The sequence below is a fragment of the Humulus lupulus genome, chromosome 4 (assembly GCF_963169125.1).
Source record: "Humulus lupulus chromosome 4, drHumLupu1.1, whole genome shotgun sequence".
Taxonomy (NCBI): Eukaryota; Viridiplantae; Streptophyta; class Magnoliopsida; order Rosales; family Cannabaceae; genus Humulus; species Humulus lupulus.
Genome location: NC_084796.1, coordinates 20,601,638 through 20,609,534, shown reverse-complemented (window position 1 = coordinate 20,609,534; position 7,897 = coordinate 20,601,638). Strand labels below are relative to the sequence as shown.

General features: G+C 41.8%; 1 non-coding gene across 1 annotated transcript; it reads right to left on the bottom strand.

Moving 5' to 3' along the window:
* Nucleotides 1–368: 368 nt before the first annotated feature.
* On the bottom strand, nt 369–475 carry LOC133833367 (small nucleolar RNA R71). Its single transcript, XR_009892748.1, has one exon. It is a non-coding gene; the product is annotated as a small nucleolar RNA R71 (small nucleolar RNA).
* Nucleotides 476–7,897: the final 7,422 nt, after the last annotated feature.

Sequence of the window (7,897 nt, the reverse complement as noted above, 5' to 3'; positions counted from 1 at the left end):
AAATGCAGTTATTGTGGCTGATGACATAGATTGTGCTATTATGAAATATGCTCTCCCCCTCTTCAATGAGCTTAATCCAGGAATCGTTAGACTAGAAATTTAGGCCGCCCAGTTTGAATTGAAGCCTGTTATGTTCCAAATGCTTCAAACTATGGGCTAGTTCATCGGGATGCTAACAGAGGATCCTCACCTTCTCTTTCAAGCTGCCCGGAGTCACAGAGGATGCCCTGAGACTAAAGTTGTTCCCATACTCCTTGAGAGACAGAACTAGAGCTTGGTTGAACTCCTTGCCATCTGATTCTGTGACTACTTGGCAAGAGTTGGCTGAGCAGTTTTTGATGAAGTATTATCCTCCCACTAAAAATGCCAAGCTCTGCAATGATATTACTTCATTTCAACAACTTGATGAAAAATATTTATATGAGGCATGCGAGCGATTTAAGGAGTTGTTGCGCAAATGCCCTCATCATGGCTGTAACGCCCTGGATAACCAAGACAGTTACACTCTGTATTTTAAAATAGTGCAAGACTTGCTAATCAAGTCGTTTGAACAATATTGTGTTCCTAAAGTCAACTATCAGGTTAGGGTTAAAAGATTTTGATCATGAACGGTTAATTTTCATTAAAATAGATATTTGGTACATGGGATCCCAAAAACAGGGTATAAGTGATAATTTACAATCTCCAAAAGATAATACAACCAAAAGCCATTCTAATGGCAAAACAAAAGTTTTAGGGCTTTGTCTGTGAACTTTCCCTTGGCCGTGGTGGATGAGCAGCTGGCTATGTACACTTCACCCCCAGAGCTCTCCAACTCATGGTTGGTCTAGCTTCCCTTGGCCTTTACATGCACCACGTAGCACCCGTGAGCCAAGGCCCAGCAAGAAAACCATAAACAAGAGACACATCAAGCAACAATAGTATTCAATTAATCTTAATTCAACCAGTTTAATTATTTAACAGAATTCAAGTATAAAATTAAACAGTGGTAAACATTTCATCTCAAATACATATCACAATCAATTACACAAATACTCAGGGTTGGCACACTTAGGTCGAGCCCTCTGTTTATCCAGCTGACCTTGGCTCGCTTAGGCCGAGCTGCATTTAGTACGCTTATCATCAGCCCTGACACCCTTAGGCCGTTCATTCTCAAATAATATAACAATCGTACAATTACATAGTACATGTATCCAATTATTGGGAACCTTAGTCCCATTCACAAGCATAAGGGTGCAGTCTTGTTACCTCGAGTCCCGAGCGATGAATACAAAATGGTCCTGAGCATGATCATTAGTGCTGAGCCTTGGCGATAAATCTAGTCATAGTATCAATGGGTAACCATCAATTTCTAATCCAATTAAATACTCAGGGAACAAATATTAGTCTCCGGGACCTCGAATTCTACTAAACCGGGTAGTATAATTCATCCCGAGTGCCTAAGTTTGAATTCTAGAGCCTCCCCAAACCTTAAACCTTATTTCTCCTTAATTCCCCATTGTGGGCTATGACTTGCCCTTGAGGACCGCAACCTTCCCCTTAGACAGAGGCACAATCCCCCTCTGATGGGGGACACGGACCGCGACTTGCCCTTGAGGGGCACGACCCGCCCTTTTGATAGAGGCTCAATCCCCCTCTGATGGGCGACACAGGCCACGACTTGCACTCCTCCGAGTCGCGGTGCACCTAACGAACAGAGGCTTCCAGCCTCCAAAACTCATGCGGGCCGCGACACCTAAAGAATAAGGTCACGACTCGAGGCCCTAAACCCAGAAAAACCACACTTTCCAGCATCTTTTTCCTCGAGCCTAACCCCAATTTCATACCCTAAATGACCAGCCAAACTCATACTCAAGCTCAGAATTCCTATCCTCATATCCCAATAATCATAACTAACCCATAACCATTTTCTTACACCATCCAACAATCAAAACCAGCTAACAACTAAAATTCATGAGAACTCTAGCTTTTAACATAGTAACATGATCAGTACAACTTCCTTACCTCAGCTTGCAGCTCAGATCCTCAGCATACACTTAGTTGATCCTAGCTTAATTTCCTCTATTTTCCAGCTCTAATCCCAGCTCAACCCCTTGAATTTTCCTTCTTCCAACTGCAAGTTTTCCTTAGTGTTTTAGAGAGAGAGAGAACGTGAATGAGAGGGTGAGAGAGTGTGCTGAGAAATTCTACTACCTTCTGGTTGCCCCATAGACACTTACTGAGTATATAGCTTAATTAGAAAGGACCAAACTGCCCCTTATCACTAACCAAGCCCTTAAATTATCCCTAAGGTTAGAATGGTCATTTTCCCCCATGTTCCCGCTAATTCCTCAAGTGTTCCTAATATTAACCAATTAACCCCATCACATATAATTAATCACCAAATACTTATTTGTTACTCAATAAATCCCAAAATATTCTCTAAATTCCCAAAAATACCCCCAGGCTCCCCCGAGCCTGACATTTAAACCACGCTGTGACTATTTCGCTAATCCGCTCACTAGGACCGCCTCGAGCCATTTACTACAAATATATCCACATAATAATGTGGTCTCAACCATATATCACATAAAATCACATTAAGCCCTTAACGTGCCAAAATTACAAATATGCCCTTATGAACACTAAAGGGTCCACATACATATTTAATACTTATAAACATGCATATAACATACTCACATAGTCATATTAGTCATGCATGCCACATAGTCATGCATTTAACCAATTAAACACACACATATATCCAATTATGCCCTCCCAGCACTCTAATCAAGGCACTAAGCCCTATTAGCAATTTTGGGTTGTTACAATGGCAGTCCACATTGCATCTAGATGGAGACCTTCTATAACAGTCTCAATGCTCATACTAGAATGGTGGTTGATGCTTTAGCGAATGGGGCTCTTCTTGCTAAGTCCTATAATGAGGCATATGAAATCCTTGAGAGAATATCCAACAACAACTATCAGTGGCCCACTTTTAGATCATCTACAGGTAGAAAGGTGGCTGGTATTCATGCCATCACTTCTTTGGCAGCCCAAGTTTCCTCTATTTCTAATATACTCAAGACAATGAATATGTGGATGAATCAATCAATGGGGCAGCCTATGGGGACACAAATGGGGCAAATGGAGAGCATTTCCTGTGTGTATTGTGGTGAGGGTCATACTTTTGACAACCGTCTTTCCAATCCAGCAGCTGTGTGTTACATGGGGAATCAAAATAGGAATGGTCCTTATTCTAATTCCTACAACCCATCATGGAGGCAACATCCCAATTTTTCATGGAGTAATCAAGGAGTTGGCCTTATCAATTCTTCTATGCCTCCAAGACCAAATTTTCCACCGGGTTACCCCCCACAAGCACCACAACAAAGGCCACAACAACAAGCAATGCAATCTAGCTCTCTTGAGAACATGTTGAAGGAATATATAGTGAAGAATGAATCCATGATTCAAAGCCAAGTGACATCATTGAGGAACTTAAAAAACCAAGTTGGAAAACTAGCTAATGAGCTTAGAAATAGACCCCATGGTACACTGCCAAGTGATACCGAGAATCCAAGAAATGTGGGTAAGGAACATTGTAAAGTCGTCACTTTGACGAGTGGGAAAGAGTTGGAGAAGTACAAGAAAAATTCTAGGCATGAGGGTGTGCCTTCTTCAATCCAAATAAATGAGGAAATCCAAAAAGATGTTGAACTTCCTAGTGCACAAAAATATGCCTTTGCCCAGAATGTTGCAGGGATGCCGCAGCATTGTCACCCAGAAAGTTCAATTTCAAAGCAGCCACCTCCGTTTCCTCAACGTTTTCAGAAGCAAAAGTTGGATTCTCAATTTAATAAATTCTTAGACATATTGAAGTAGTTGCATATCAACATACCACTTGTGGAGGCACTTGCGAAAATGCCTAATTATGTGAAGTTCATGAAAGATGTTCTTACAAGGAAAAGAAGGTTGGGTGAGTTTAAAACTGTGGCTCTAACCAAGGAGTGTAGTGCCTTTTTTGCAAGACAAGTTTCCTCCAAAGTTGAAGGATCCTGAGAGTTTCACTATTCCATGTACCACTGGAAACATTTATTGTGGGATGGCTTTATGTGATTTAGGCGCAAGCGTTAATTTGATGTCAGTGTCTATTTTCAAGAAATTGGGGATTGGAGAAGTCGGGCCTACTACAGTTACTCTTCAACTTGCAGACAATTCTCTCATCTAGATGGGAATATTGAAGATGTGTTGGTGAGGGTAGACAAATTCATATTCCTTGCTGATTTTATTGTGCTAGATTATGAGGCAGATAGAGAGGTAACTATTATCTTGGGGAGGCCATTTCTTGCAACAGGAAGAACTTTGATAGATGTGCAGAAGGGTGAGCTTACTATGAGGGTTCAAGATGAAAATATGACTTTAAATGTCCTTAAAGCTTTGAAGTTTCCTGAGGAGGTTGAGGAGTGCTCTATTGTTTCAGTGGTAGATACTTTGGTATCATAGGAGTTTGAGACTGGGAGGGTTGGTGATCCATTAGAAAGGTTATTGTTGTTTGATTCTCAAAATGACGAAGATGAGGATGAGTATCTAGCTTGGTTGGAGGCAAATTCTCAAGGGCTAAGAACAAGAGCCCAATTTGATTCATTGGAGTTGTAATCTTGGGAGTTTAAGGCTCCTAAGCCATCAATTGAAGAGCCACCTAAGTTGGAATTGGAAGTCTTGCCATCACATTTGCGATATGCCTACTTGGGTCCATCATCAACTTTACCTGTCATTATTTCAGCGGAGTTGAATCGTGAACAAGAAGAAAAGTTGCTTGAGGTGTTGAGAAAGTTTAAGAAGGCCATTGGGTGGACTATTGCTGATATTCTAGGAATTAGTCCTTCTTTGCGTATGCATAAGATCTTGCTTGAAGACAGTGTTCTATTGAGGGGGCAAAGGAGACTAAATCCTATCATGAAGAAAGTAGCGAAGAAAGAAATCATCAAGTGGTTAGATGCTGACATTATTTATCCTATCTCTGACAGTTCATGGGTGAGCCCTTTTCAGTGTGTGCCTAAGAAGGGTGGGATCACGGTGGTGAAAAACGAAGACAATGAGTTGATTCCTACTAGAACTGTGACTAGATGGAGAATTTGCATGGACTACAGGAAGCTAAACCAGGCCATTAGGAAGGATCATTTCCCTCTTCCTTTCATTGATCAAATGCTAGACATACTTGCTGGGAGAGAGTACTATTGTTTCCTGGATAGATACTTTGGTTACAATCAGATAGCAGTGGCTCCAGAAGATCAACACAAGACTACATTCACTTGTCCCTATGGTACTTTTGCACTTAGGAGAATGCCCTTTGGCTTGTGTAACACTCCTGGTACATTTCAGCGATGCATGACAGCTATTTTTACTAATATGGTTGAGCAATTTCTAGAAGTGTTCATGGATGATTTCTCAATCTTTGGGGATTCTTATGATGATTGTTTGAGCAACTTGTCCAAGGTGCTAAAGTGTAACGCCCTGGATACCCCAGAACAGTTACGGTGAACGGTGAACCAGAAATTTGACCCGTTACCCGAGTCCTTTGGTTAAAAACGTGATCTAAGTGTTAATATCAGGTTAAGGTGAAAAACCAGCAAAAAGGAAAGGGTACATTTCATTAAGTAAATAAACTGCTCATGAGCCTTTTAAAATGTTTACAAGGTGTTCATAATACAAAAGAGTTGCTACAGTTCCAAATTTACAATCCCCGCCGGCCTAAGCAGCAAAAATAGGGTAAACCCCTAGTCCCTCTGAGAACTCCTTGACCATGGCAGTCAAGCGGCCCTGTATGTACAACACATCGCCCAAGCTCTCCGCTCAAGGCTGGCCAAGCTTTTCCTTTCCTTTACCTGCACCACATAGCACCCATGAGCCAAGGCCCAGCAAGAAAACATAATAAAACATGATATAATATCAACAACGATCATAATAACCATTCAGGACTATCAGTCCATCAAATAGGTGACATCAGCCAAAAGTCATAATAATGAGCATCGCTCCCTCTAGCCATGTGACGATAGAGTCACCAGGGCTTAACCGACAGGTGATTCTTTCATAAGCATGTTCAGGACAGGTGCATGGTGATTGGTCACCAACATAACCTTCCTCACGACTCTAGGGTCGAAACTATGGACAACGTCCCTTAGCCACGTGACAAACGGTCACTGAGGTCATATACCTTGGCTATAGTCTTCTGGTCGTAGACCAGGCAAGCGCTTATAAGTTCATCGACCTTAGGGCCAGTCCCGCATTAATGCCATAGAGCCATTCAATGCGTGATCATCGACTTTAGAGTCGGTCCCTGACTAGTCAGTGTCTTAAACAGGTAATCAGCATTCATTAGCATTTAATATGAAATCCACGTTCATATATATCAACCAACACGCCTCAATAACAAACCATGCATGTCATATACCTGTACAGGGTGCAATTGTATTCATACACTGTTTTCTTACCCCAAGTTCGAGCGAGAAATATGATAAAGATGACCCCTGAGAACGATCGACCTTTTAGTTCCTTAGCGGTTACCTAATCACAACCAATTATAACCTCCATTAATGAGAATCCACAATAATAGGGTCTTAACCCAAGCACCACCCTCGGGACCCCAAAACATGCCCACACGGTGAGTAGATTCGATCCCGGGCCTTAAGGATTGAAACCCCAAGTCAAAAACCCTTAAAAACACTCAAAACGGGACTTAGAAGGAACAAGGTAGCGCTACAGCGCTCAACCCCTAGCGCCACAGCGCTCTACACAGAACCTCCCAAGCGCCATAAAGCCTCCTGAGGAGCGCTATAGCGCCCTAGGGTGGGCGCTGTAGCGCTACCTCCAGGCCCAAACACCCCTGAACCGACCTTCTTCATCTCCTTCGATTCTAACTCGATTTCCAAGCTTCCAAAGCCTATTCTTGATGCCAAATAAACCCAAAAACCACCCTAACACACCCCAAACATAACAAGCATGGGAACCCTAGCCAAAACTCCCAACAAAAACCATGAATTCATCCTAGTAATCTCAGCTGCAAAACAAACCAAAACAGAGCAAACTAGAGAAAACCATGGTTAGAAACTTACCCAAAGCTTGGCTTATGATGGCCTTCAATGATGGAACACACTCCCAAACTCCCAAGGCTTGCTTCCTAAGTTTGAATCCTCAAAATTGGTTCAAAAACCACAAAGAACAGTGAGGAGAAAAAGGTACGGGAGAACTCTAAAGTGTACTCTGTTTTTCCATCACTTTTCTCAGCTATCAAGGGTTATATCTATCCTAGGGGTGAAATGACCATTTTACCCCTAGGTCAATTAATACTTCCTAAAGGCTCCCAAGGGCATTTTTGGTACTTTCCTCCTGACTCGTTAACTCGTTAATCATAATTAACGCTCTCCAATTCCCGCTATTCTCAATAATCTCAAACACCAATAATTCGCATCCAGTTACCCCTTTATCTCCCAGTAACGCTCTAATCATCAAAATCATCCCGAGACTCAACCCAAGTCCCGACACTTAAATCTGTTGTGACTAAACCACTAATCAATATTCTACGATCGTCTCATGTCGAAAAGCTCGAACCAACCCACATCATAATGTGGTCTCAACACATCACATCGATATGCATACAACTAACATTATATTATAATATAATTCTCATAAACATGCATAAACACATTTAATGGCGTAATTAAGCAATTATGGCCCTCCCGGCCTACAAATCCAGCCGCTAAACCACATTAGGGAATCCGGGGCATTACATAAAGAGATGTGAAGAGACAAACCTAGTCCTTAACTGGGAAAAATGTCACTTTATGGTTAAGGAAGGTATTGTTTTGGGGCATAAGGTATCAAAGCAAGGGATTGGAGTTGATAAAGAAAAAATTGA